The 12779-nt window shown below is 33.0% G+C and overlaps 1 long non-coding RNA gene across 1 annotated transcript; it reads right to left on the reverse strand.

The window, feature by feature from the left end:
- Positions 1–633: 633 nt before the first annotated feature.
- On the reverse strand, positions 634–11030 carry LOC127725842 (uncharacterized). Its single transcript, XR_007993225.1, has 2 exons — positions 10698–11030; positions 634–2960 (listed from the first exon to the last, which is right to left on the reverse strand). It is a non-coding gene; the product is annotated as an uncharacterized LOC127725842 (long non-coding RNA).
- Between the last annotated feature and the right edge of the window lie 1749 nt (positions 11031–12779).

Raw genomic sequence — 12779 nt, forward strand, 5'->3', positions numbered from 1 at the left:
AATAATATGTTCATACAAATCTTAACAATAACCTATCAAACTAGTTATATTTGTTTCCGAATACTACTCATTTGAATGAAATTTAATACTATTTGTCACCTAGCATTTCAACTTCAAATAAACAGCTTTGTCTGGAATTGACTAGGATAACCAGTTTTCTTATAAAAGGTAGGTGGATATTTTCCTACTCCTGCTTATTCCACCACTAAATCCTTGCCGTAATGACATAGCAAAGTGTGCTGACAGTTGCGTTAAACACCAATATCAACCAATCAATTAATCATGTACTGTTATAGTTGTTCCCTGTTGAAATCTGTTTACATTTCATCAAACATATTTACAAAGTGATAAACATCCTCAAATTTAATGTTGATTTTGGCAGGTAAGAAAACTAAGTCTCCTTGGAAACTATTGATCAACACTTACCCACCAAAAATATTACCCAAAGAGAATTTAATGTGCTCCTAAAAAATTGCGTTTAACATGTAAAATTATGTTGCTGTAAATAATGGCACCAGATATCGTGAGACGGAGGCTGCAACATATACTTAAAGAGGGGGTTTATTTCAGGGACCATGTCTGGACTACGAATCTCAAAAGACGGCATGAAAGGTCACTTAAATAAAAACAACGTTTACATCTTATCGTTTAATGTTCAACAGTACTTAATTCTACATCGCTTTGTATGGTTGTTAAACAAGTGTCAGATTTCTAACAACTCAAATCATTCACGAGGTTAAGATCATGAAACTCTAAAAAATTATAGAATTATTAAACTGATGAACACATATCAAGTGAAAGATGCCATTTTGTACCGGTTAACTTGAAGGTACAAGTCAATTCGACCCGAAGACAACTAGTCCAGCTTATAAAATATACAAATGTTAATTGTCTACAAAATTGTAGCGTTCGCAAACTTGAATAAACATGATATTTTTATACATCGTTCGACTTCTTCACTTAAACGATTTAAGTTTGATTTTTTTTCATATAAAAGGAGCGAGTAGTATACTGGGGGCCGATCTTCATGTTTCGAATATAACAAACACGTATGTTGTACCAAATATAATTTCAAAACAGCCGGTTATAGTAAAGATTTAGAATTTGACGTAAGATGGAAATATGAAAAAACGGTAATATAAAAAAAGACATTAGAATATTACCATCTACGAAATCTTACGTACGTAATTGTTTATCTCTGCATTCGCTTTCCTATCTGTTGTGTGACAACATTATTCACACGTTATTTTACAACCTGATCATGTGTACATATTGGTGTTAAGATGCTTTGAAGTTATGAAGTTATAAAGCACAGAAAGGGTTACGGTTACACTCCAGGAATAGTCAGACCGTTCTGCACTGGTTACCGGAATTTTGGATACACCAAACCAGGCATTTCATATCTGAAGCCCCGGTCACACCTTACCGGATAGCGCGTACGGACGCCGAATTCGAACAGATAACTTTTTTTCAATTCGGTTTTATGCGGTACTCGTCCGTTGGATGTACGTTCGACATCCGTTCTGTCCGGTACGTTTCCGTTTCTCGTACGTTGCATATCCTGTGTGTGTCCGTTAGGCATTCGTTACCCGTCCGTTTTATTTTGTCAGTACAACAGGACCCCCAACAGATAAAAAATTTGTCAACGGAAAACTTTTTTTCATCCGTTCGGCGTCCGTTCGAGCTATCCGGTAAGGTGTGACCACAGCTTGAGAAACAGGCTATATTTGCCCTCAATTATATAATTCAATCATACATTTTTGTAATATTCAAAATTATCAGTAAATTGTGTGCTCTACAAGGATCACCAGTCCTTCACCTTTCATTTGATTTTTTAATTACTAAAATATATGCTACATAGTTTAAGATGTACACCTGTGCGTAGGAACTATTTTGGGCCCGATTGGGTGGTGTTACATCTTACAAAGTCTATCCAAATTATTTTTGCAAAGATTTCCGCTAAAGCCGGTGCTAGGGGCCGTATAAAACTTGCAGTGAGGTAAGAGTTTTTTTGCTCCGTGTTGAGGTCTCACTGTGACTTTGAGATGAAGAACAGCAATAAAAGCGCTGTTCCTTTGCTTTTTGTATGTTTTTTTGTTGTTGTGCATTTACTGATTTTGTGTCATGGATGGATACCCCATATCCATTGTTTTTCTATCAAATCTAGAAATACTAGCAAGCAGTTTAGGGATTTTATGAGGTTTTTCTTCCCACCAAATATGACAGATCTTCTTTAATACTTTGCACACATTCAATGCATATACTGCTTTTTCCAAATATAATTTTATGACACCAAGATTTCGACGAGGAATTACTTAAACGAGAAATGGCATTATATAAATTGTAGTTATGTAACTTAAAAACTGAAGTTGTTTCAAAATTATATGACAATATTGTAAACTGTCTGAAATTTCTGTCATTCACTGTATTCAACAAAATATTAACAATCTTCTAGCAATTCTATAAATAGTATAATCGAAGGCGATTGTACTCCCCGACTTGATAGATATATTTTTTTCCACGTGGAATTGACACTTCAAGTTTATCATCTTTCTGGACTTCAAATACCTCATGAAGAATTAACTGACTGACGAACTGTTTTCTTTTTCCTGGTACACCAAATATTCTCTGACAGGTTTTCTGATTTGTGCGTATAAGAGTTATACAAGCGGCAGCCTTAAATTTCTTTGTCTTGCTTCTAGTCGTTAATGATAATTCTGCTTTCAACATTCCACCAGTCGGCACACTAAATAATTGGTGCATGGTTAATTGAAAGGGGGCTATTTGTGAAATTGGCCTCCACACAAAATTGTACGATTTTGTTTCATTTTTCGATCTTCTTTGGAAGGCTAGATTGTATAATCCTACACTTGGTGTTTGTCTTGCAACTGCCAAAAGTGTCACAGAGAGCTCAAAAACGTACATCAGCTGTATGAATGGATACATCATACCAGATAAATCTGCAAAAACAAGAAAATAATGACATAGTAATTTGAAAAAAAAGAGCAGATTTTCTTATTTTGGTTAAAAATATGGCCCAAAGAACATAATGGTTAACATTTGGTATGTTAACGTTAATAAAAGAAATATTAAATACATTAACTTGTAATTATTCTTTTACAAATAGGTAATCGAATGCTGACATTATTGCTCTCAAAATTAAAAACATGGGCCAATCGGGATGCTATAACCATTACAAAACATAAACAATTCAGAACCACTACAATGTCGACTGTAGTCGTCCAAAAATAAAACAATCACGAACATCACAAGCATAGTAGTTGTTTACACATATTAAGTCTTTCTTAAATTTCAAAGCTTCTACATTAGTAAACCCAAGCTTAAGAGGAAAACCAATAATTTGTACATATATAGAAATAGAAAACACATTGTATTTTAACTATTTCTAATTCAAACTGTTTAGATGTTAACTTCTGCAAAAAAGCAGTTTAATGTGATAAACAACCTCATCAAAGATACCAGTCTTAAAATTTGGTATACCAGACGCGCGTTTCGTCTACAAAAAAACTAACTAGCGACGCTCGAATAAAAAGAGGGTAAAGGGCCGAATAAAATCCGAAGTTGAAATGAATTGAAGACCCAAAATTCAAAAAGATTTTGCAAAGTACAGCTAAGTTTGATTTCAACACGAACAAGGAACAACATTATTTTGTACCTTATAAAACAATAATTTTGCAAAAATATTACAAGACAAAATGATTTCAGTTCAACTTTTAACCCGACAAAATTTAAGATATATTGCGCATATGAACAAAACAAGGAAGATGACTTTTTTCTTAAATAGTTTTGTCAATTTCTAATTATCTTTTCTAAGTAACAAGATTTGACTTAAACCGCAAAAAAAATAGTTGTCAATTTCCCTTGCAATCCGTCAAGTTCGAAAAAGAGGAATCCGGTGTCATGATTTAACACACCATTTCTTTCCTGTTTAATTGTAGAATACCTTTAAAAAAGAAAGTGACAGACTTTGAGGCGAAGTATGTTTTTGAACTTTTTATCCTCTACCTGCTCAATTCGAACAACAATCCATTCTTTTTCGCTTTCTCGGGTTTAATAGTATATGAGAAATTGTTTCACACGATGCCTGTATAGAATTATTTTATCCCTTTGTAATTTAATCAATAGTCTTCTGCATAGTTATGTATTTTACCACAAATAAACTTCATGGAAGAAGGTAACAGTTAACCGTTTACATATTTGAAAAGTATATGAACAGAAATGATTTGACTGCAAGTTGGATCTAAACACAATTTTAAGTTATGTCTAGATGAATCAGCACAAAATGTGCTTATAATTTATTCGTTCATTGTGTGTTAATTTACGTTTTTTGATTGAGTTAAGCCTTCCAATTGATATTTTATAGTGTGTTTTTCTATGTTGTGATGTTATACTATTGTTTCAGAAAAGGGAGAAGGTTTGGTACCATTAAAACGTGTAATCCCGCTGCAAATGTTTGCACCTGTCCTAAGTCAGGAATCTGATGTACAGTAGTTGTCGCCTGTTTATGTAGTTCATACGTGTTTCTCGTTTCTCGTTTTTATATAGATTAGACCGTTGGTTTTTCCGTTTGAATGGTTTAACACTAGTAATTTTTTGGGGCCCTTTATAGCTTGCTGTTCGGTGTGAGCCAATGCTCCGTGTTGAAGGCCGTACCTTGACCTATAATGATGTACTTTTATAAATTGTAACTTGGATGGAGAGTTGTCTCATTGGCACTCATACCACATCTTCCTATATCTATAAACAATAATATGCGCTTCCATTTAATTGTTTTCGGGTTTTTAACGAGTTGAAACTGTCAATCAGGATATGCAGAACATGTATTCAGAATTGACAATATAAACAATATAAAGCAAAAAACTTACTATTATTTGATAATATTCAAATTTAATTCTCCTCATTTAAAAATCAACAAAATTGCAATTTGACTAAATATACATTGGAAAAACCGTTGCAAAACTGGGATGGGTAGCGTCAAAATAGTCTTGGAAATTCACAAAGACATAAATAGATTTTAATCATGTCATATAAATCTTATTAACACTATATACAAAAAAGAATGATAAAGAATAATGTAATGTATCAACACCGTATCTCATGATTGTAGCTTTGATCTTAATAGTCCAGGTCTTATTCAAAATGTGAATTTAATTTGAAAAAGAACGATCTTAATACTTGTCACAGGTAACGCTCATGACATTAAAACTATTCTTTTTAATATGCTTTACGATTAATTTTGTTTTTAAGCTTAAAGTACATGTTATTTGTCAGTTTATACTCTTTGGAACATTATGTTTTCAAACAAATATCTTGTAAAAATAAAACCGTTACTATTATAATTATTTATACTCTTTGGAACATTATGTTTTCAAACAAATATCTTGTAAAAATGAAACCGTAACTATTATAATTATTTTTGAGCATTTACAACTACAGTCGTGAACTTATTTTCATAAATAGACAGTTTAGAAAATAAAATGTTATAAAAAGTATTTTTCTAAATTAAAATAATACTTTTTGATTTTGTTCAGTCAAACCCTTTTTCTGGATTTGCCTTCATCAGGAAAGTTCAGAAAATTTGAATGTCAAGGATGAATACATACTTGAATACGCGAAGAGCTATATGACTAAAAGGGACATACAAAGAATAGCTACATCATCCAAGGTCAAATTTAAAATATCTACCCTTTTAATTAAGTCCAATTCAATATCTGTACATTCCTTATGTGCTGGTTTTGCTGTATGTCTTTTAAAATGACGAAATATAATTCAAAACAACATTTAATTTTTTAGCTTATTGTTCTAAATGGATCAGTATTAATTTAACATTCACTTGGGTTTGTTGTTGTTTTTTTTTTTATTATTATTAACGCCTGCACCCTTTTTTGATTGAATAAAACAATGTATTCTCTATTTGTTTTTTACAACAATCTTATAAGAAAGAAGTTGGTATAGAGACAAGGATATCTGATTTGTTTGCCAAAGAGCCAACTATCAACGAAACACCACAGAACAATAATTGGAATAATTATTGGTCACACTACGACCTTTAGCCATGATCAAATTCATACAGTATTCTGAGCTATTAAAGTCTTCAGAACCACAAAATACCACACAATTCGAGCGAAGAGAAAACCAACATTCTGATTCATAAGAAAAACAATAAACGGAAAAAATATTGTAGACAAAAAGCAATAGCACCAAAAAGATAACATGCTCCTAACTAATGACAGGCATGTCACATAGCAGGTACATGTATTTTACTGGTTGCATCGACTGCAGCCCATTTGATTTACTCTAGTCATTATTGCATTGTTATCAGGTTTTGACGCCCTGGTAGCGGACCGCAATCTCCATATATTCAGATGCACCCGGAATTAACATTTGGCCCACACAGCCTGGTCATCCATGGTAAATGTGTGAAACCAAAGTTATGCTGATCCGATGCTGATTTCGGGTCATAAGGTCCCTGAAGTCATTAGACTGGTGGCGTGTAGGAATGTTGACATACACAGGCATACTTGTTTAGACTGATGATAAACCACACAAAGTCATATCTCGGTTGTGTACCTATTTTTCCTTTCTTGGAGTAAGGGAGATAACTTGCGTAACTAACGACGCACGTTTTTTAACCCACATTCCGCTAAAGGCGTGCAATGATGTTCACTTCGCCTTAAGTGGGAAAATGGACAAACCGGACTCAACTAAACTTACTCTTAGCATGAATGGGTCCAAGTGACAATATTCAGGCCTTATGCAAATAAAATATAAAGGTGATAAAGCGGGAACATGTGTAAAATAAGGATAAACAGAGTTTGGAAACTGTCGTTTAGTCAGGGGATCCTCCCTAGTCATACAATGAAGCGACCTACAATTACAGTACAAAGTGTTTGTAATCTTCATCAAATGTTTTTGTATACTCGTTGGCAAATACCAAAGGAAAGTAGAGGTGAGTTTTAACTGAGTATGACGAATAAGTCGTATGTACATTTCTATAGCCTATCCCCTAACCGTTACATATTATTATGGGATTATTCTTATATTATTATTAGTTAAATAAAGCAGTGCATAGTGTTTGCCTTAATAATAATACTTTCTTGCCTTATTCGATGAAAATGCATGACCAACTGACAAATAAAATACTTGTCGTTGGTGTCGTACCTCCTTCAAATTGCTCTGAATTAATTCATTTTACATATAAAAAGATGAACCATACCGACGGTGTGTCTGTTAATATTTTTGTATATGGTAAGGTTTTACCTATATCCTCCCTCTTGTGCTTAGTAATCAGAGATATTAGAAAAAACAGTCAGCCAATAAAACGCTATCCATTTTGCAGAGGTTATTTTTTCAACAAACATGTATTTTTAATTATCAAATACTTTTTTAAATAGATATAAGAAGATGTGGTATGAGTGCCAATGAGACAACTCTCCATCCAAGTCAAAATTTATAAAAGTAAACAATTATAGGTCAAAGTACGGTCTTCAACAAGGAGCCTTGGCTCACACCGAACAGCAAGCTATAAAGGGCCCCAAAAATTACTAGTGTAAAACCATTCAAACGGGAAAACCAACGGTCTAATCTATATAAAAAACGAGAAACGGGAAACACTTATGACCACATCAACAAACGACAACTACTGAACATCAGATTCCTGACTTAGGACAGATGCAAACAAATTCAGCGGGTTTAAACGTTTTAATGGTACCAAACCTTTACCCTTTTTCTTAAACAATAGTGTAACATCACAACATAGAAAGACACACTATAAAATATCAACTGAAATAGCTTAACTCAATCAAAGGACATATTAACACCAGTGAACATACACTGAACAAATAAATTTGACCTATGATACAATGTAAATACAAAATAAATAAACTAAGGGAAGAATAATAAAAGTAACATGTTATACCGCTATGAAAGTATGTTTTTGACTAATATGTATATTTACTGGTAAGACTAGTAATATTTCAATGCCAGTATGGTCCTTCTAGTTAGATCATTGCCCCAAAATAGGTACTATTTCAAAGTTTCAACTCATCTATCCCCTCTGAATCACCTACAGTCGTCAGTTAATTTTCATAGTTTATCAAACATTCACTGATTTTAAAGCGGCAGTAGTTAAATACAGAACATAATTTACTTGACTGCAAGTTGTACCAAACAACTCTTACCGCAACGACTGTCCAGTTAGGCAAAATGACAATTTCAAACACCATAAAAAAAGAGGCGAAATATACCAGAGGGACGTTCAAACTCATAAGTCAAATATAAACTGACACGACATGGCAAAAAAAAACCAAAAGACAAACAATAATATACAATATACAAAACACAACATAAAAACTAAAGACTGAGCAACACGAACCCCATAAAAAACCGGGGGTGATCGCAGGGAATCCGTAAGGGTTAGCAGATTCTGCTTCACATGTGGCACCCGTCGTGTTATTCATATAAGAATAAAGCCGATGATAAGTCCAAAAAGACTAGTGTAAAACAATTGAAACAGGAAAACCAACGGTCTAATCTATATAAAAACGAGAAACGAGAAACACTTATGAACCACACCAATAAGCGACAACGACTGAACAACAGGCCCCTGACTTAGGACAGGTGCATAAAAATGCAGCGGGTTTAAACGTTTCAACAGGCGCCAACCTTCACCCTAATCTCAAACAGTGGTATAACATTACAACATAAAAAGACACACAATAAAGTATCAATTGAAATGGCTTAACTCGATCAAAATGACAATACACAAAAACAAATATATATACACTGAACGAATAAGTTTGATCTATGACACAATATAAATAAAAAAGATGTTTTAATGTAAAAAAGACAACTTTAACCTTAGACAAAATGGCGATAAATAAAGTAACGTACACAGTTAAATTTAAATATAATAATTTTGTTGTTAGGTGTACAGAAATATTTTTTTTTAAATAAATTTGTTGTTCATAGTACCAGTACAGAAGTCATACAATATACTATCAAAGGTGGTACACATTAAAAATAGTAAGACGAGATATAACATAAAATAAGTAAACATTGAATAACAGAAATGCATAACAAATTGTGTCAACATGTCAAATTAACACGAAAGTACGATTTCAGAGTTCTCGCAGTTACTGACAGCTAGTTAAAAGCCAAAAACAATTAATAATAAAAAAACCATTTTAAACCTGGTTTTATAGCTAGCTAAACATCTCACTTGTATGAAAGTCATATGGAATTCCATTATATTGTCAACAATATGTGAGCAAAGCAAACAGAAATAATAGGTAAAAATGTCAAAAATGAGAGAAAGCAGTCCACATTGCGTTATAATCTTAAGCACTATAAAAACAAATAACTATTTCAACAAAGAAAAACAAAATGGCATATAGACACTCTATAGACAAAGTACATAGTAACAATGAAAGACAAGAATACAAAAATGACCATAACCCCGCCACATTCTCTATTTATGTGCCTGTCCCAAGTCAGGAGCCTGTAATTCAGTGGTTGTCGTTTGTTGCTGTGTTACATATTTGTTTTTCGTTCATTTTTTTGTACATTAATTAGGCCGTTAGTTTTCTCGTTTAATTGTTTTACATTTATGGTTTTGGTGCCTTTTATAGCTGACTATGCGGTATGGGCTTTGCTCATAGTTGAAGGCCGTACGGTGACCTATAGCTGTTAATTTCTGTGTCATATGGTCTCTTGTGGAGAGTTGTCTCATTGGCAATCATACCACATCTTCTTTTTTTATAGCACAATAACATAAAGTCGGGATGTAGAAATACCTAGCAACGCCAAAAGTATATACCAAAAAAGACTAAACAGTAAAGGTTAAAAATATACAAAGACAAATAAAAAGAACACTCTAACATGTAATTATTAGGATAAACCACGTAAGTATCTAGAATCTATACTTCAAGACCATCATGTATTTTAGAACAAGGACGAGCCGTATTTTGACATAAGCCTGGTTCCTCAACTTCTTGCTCAGACACTGGTGACGTTTTATAAAGCCTGAGTAGCAACTACACGCTCGTGAATACCGAATGAGTAGGGAAATGTATATCCCATATGCAGGTGAAGTTGGTATATTGCTGCTAAGATGGGGGAAATTTGTAATTAAAAACCATTCCAAAAACAAAACTCCTTCCCAAAAAATCTTAGTGGGACATCTAATTATTCATTTTTGACGGAAATCGAAATCTTCCAAAATAAAAGAAAATAAAAGATAATTCTATATTCCTAAAACGTTAAAATGATTTGTAAAAGGTTGAACTCAAAACGCGTCATTCCGATTTTCCTTAAAGGTAAACTATGATGTGGCGTAAATCTCACATTTCATTATCTCTTTTCATTCACAGAACACATCTCCTCCAATCAACAGAGCACATAGCGTACACCCGTATCTCCTTTCATTCACATAAAACAATGCGCAAAAAGAATTTACTAGACGGCAATATTACATAATTTTGACGTAAGCATACAACGTTGTCTTTTTTTTTCATCTCAGCAGAAAACACCGAAACAGCATTTCAAATATCAACAGTTGTATTTTCAAAATTACACTCAAACCTTATAAGGTGTAAAAGAAAGGAGCAAACCCCAATTTTAAAAATGTAGTCTGTTTACAAACTAACAAAATTATTTTGTTACAACAGATAACTTACCACAAATTATTATCTTTATAAGTCCAAAATTCGGAATTCAGTATTGTCTAAATATTACAGTCACTTCCAGTTTATAATCCATGTGTTTGTTGAGGTCCACGGTTTATAAAATCTTCCACACATCTATGTCTAATGATGAAACGTGCACATGTAATATAGTTCAAAATATTATAGCACAAACGGTTTTATATAAGAATTAAAAATGGAATTTCCGAAGTTTAAAAATAGCATTGAACATTGTCCACCTGATGCAATAAAAATACGAATTTCATTAGTTATTGTGTCAAAGCTTAACACGGCAACAAACCAAACAAGTGCGAACCAACTGTTCACGATGATATAAATATTTACAACTTCCTGATTAATTATATATAAAGACAATAGCACTGTTAATTCATGTGATTTAGCCTTAAATTATTGCTTGACTCAAAGGAGAATTTTTTGTTAATGTTAAAGGGCAAATTCAGGATTGTCATGCTTTATCAGCACTAGTATTATTATTTCACAGTTTGATATCTGGGGTCTTTTAAAGCTGGTTATTATACGGTATATGCGTTGTTCGCTTATTGTTGTATGGCGACCTGTTTTTGCTTATATTCTTGTTTTTTTGGGGTTTTTTTTTGGGGGGGGGGGGGGGGGTTATGGGGGATGGGGAACTTTTGGTGGATAGGGAAAAACCCTAAATAATATCTAAAGACAACCAAAGAAGAGATGGAAAGGATGTCAATGTGGTCATCGAAAACTATTTATCGAATAAGGCTCCACACACCATGGCCAACAAAAAAAAAACATCGCAGACAAACAGGTCCACTGGGACTAAAGATTGAGCTACACAAACACCACCAAAAACTTTGATGAATCAAGTGGTCTGGAAGGGTAAGCAGTTGCTGCTTTAACAATGGTGCTCGTCGTATTATTCATTGCAAGTAAGTATTCCATGATGAATTACATAACATTGACATGTGGTAGGGTTATACCATCTGGTGTTGGAAGCAAACCGGATGACATGATTTCCTGATACAGATATTATGCAATTTTACTTCCGAGTTGATTTCATAAAGCAATGTCATCAAAATTATGATCTTTGGAAATGCTTAGAGTAACTTTTTAAAGAAATTTAATGTAGAACTGAAAACAAATGTAAATTCCTATTCAAGTCAAAAATCAAATGAGTGAATTGATTTCAACCAAAAAAAGAGGGAAAGAAATGAAGCAACGAACCCACAACAGTAGAATTATAGCATTTATAAAAAATAGTGGAGTGACAAATCAAGAAAAAGTCGCTTATTTAAAGAGTTTAATGGACCGAAATACCTCACGGCTGAAAATCCACATGAAGATAGAGTAAACATTATACTTTCATTTTAGCCCTGTCGAAGAGTTTTCCGACGGTGCAGTTTTTTGTAAAATTGCGATAAAGTGTGACTTTCCGATTTTTTCTTTTTCATTTTCAAACACGGGAACGCTTATAATAAATTCCCGAATGAAGATATCATCAAAAAGTTGTTATCAAATGAAACAGTAATGTATCAGCTTTTATTTAACATCAGACTTTAATATCATATGAACATATAAATTGACTGAATTGGACGATTTTCAAATGTATGTAACATTTTTTTCAATCTTACCGTCTGTCAAAGTATACTACATTTCTAATATATATCACCAGTGGTCAATTTTCACAAAAAAATAGTGGAACAACTAATATGCAAGAAGTTTTAATTTATCAAAGTTTGAGAGAGCATACAAATTAACTTTTACGGCCTTCTTATAATACTCATCATATAGCAGTTTTACTATTCAATTTTCACCCCAATAAGTCGTGTTGCGCTCCCTTTTCCTATTTTCTCCTGACTTGTGATTTGCTGTGTTTTTACAAAGAATTAAACTGTGTATTTTCTTTATTTTCGTGTATAAGAATATAGATTTATATCAATGTTTGTGTCTAGATTTTTGACTTAGTACAGATTTTATGTTTTAGTGACTTTAAGGTGTTTTATTTCTTGTTGAGTTTTTCGAATAGACTAATTTTAAGTCACATTGGTACACCGCCGAAAAAACCCGGAAAATAATGGACATGAG

This window comes from Mytilus californianus, unplaced genomic scaffold, assembly GCF_021869535.1.
Source record: "Mytilus californianus isolate M0D057914Y unplaced genomic scaffold, xbMytCali1.0.p SCAF_15, whole genome shotgun sequence".
Taxonomy (NCBI): Eukaryota; Metazoa; Mollusca; class Bivalvia; order Mytilida; family Mytilidae; genus Mytilus; species Mytilus californianus.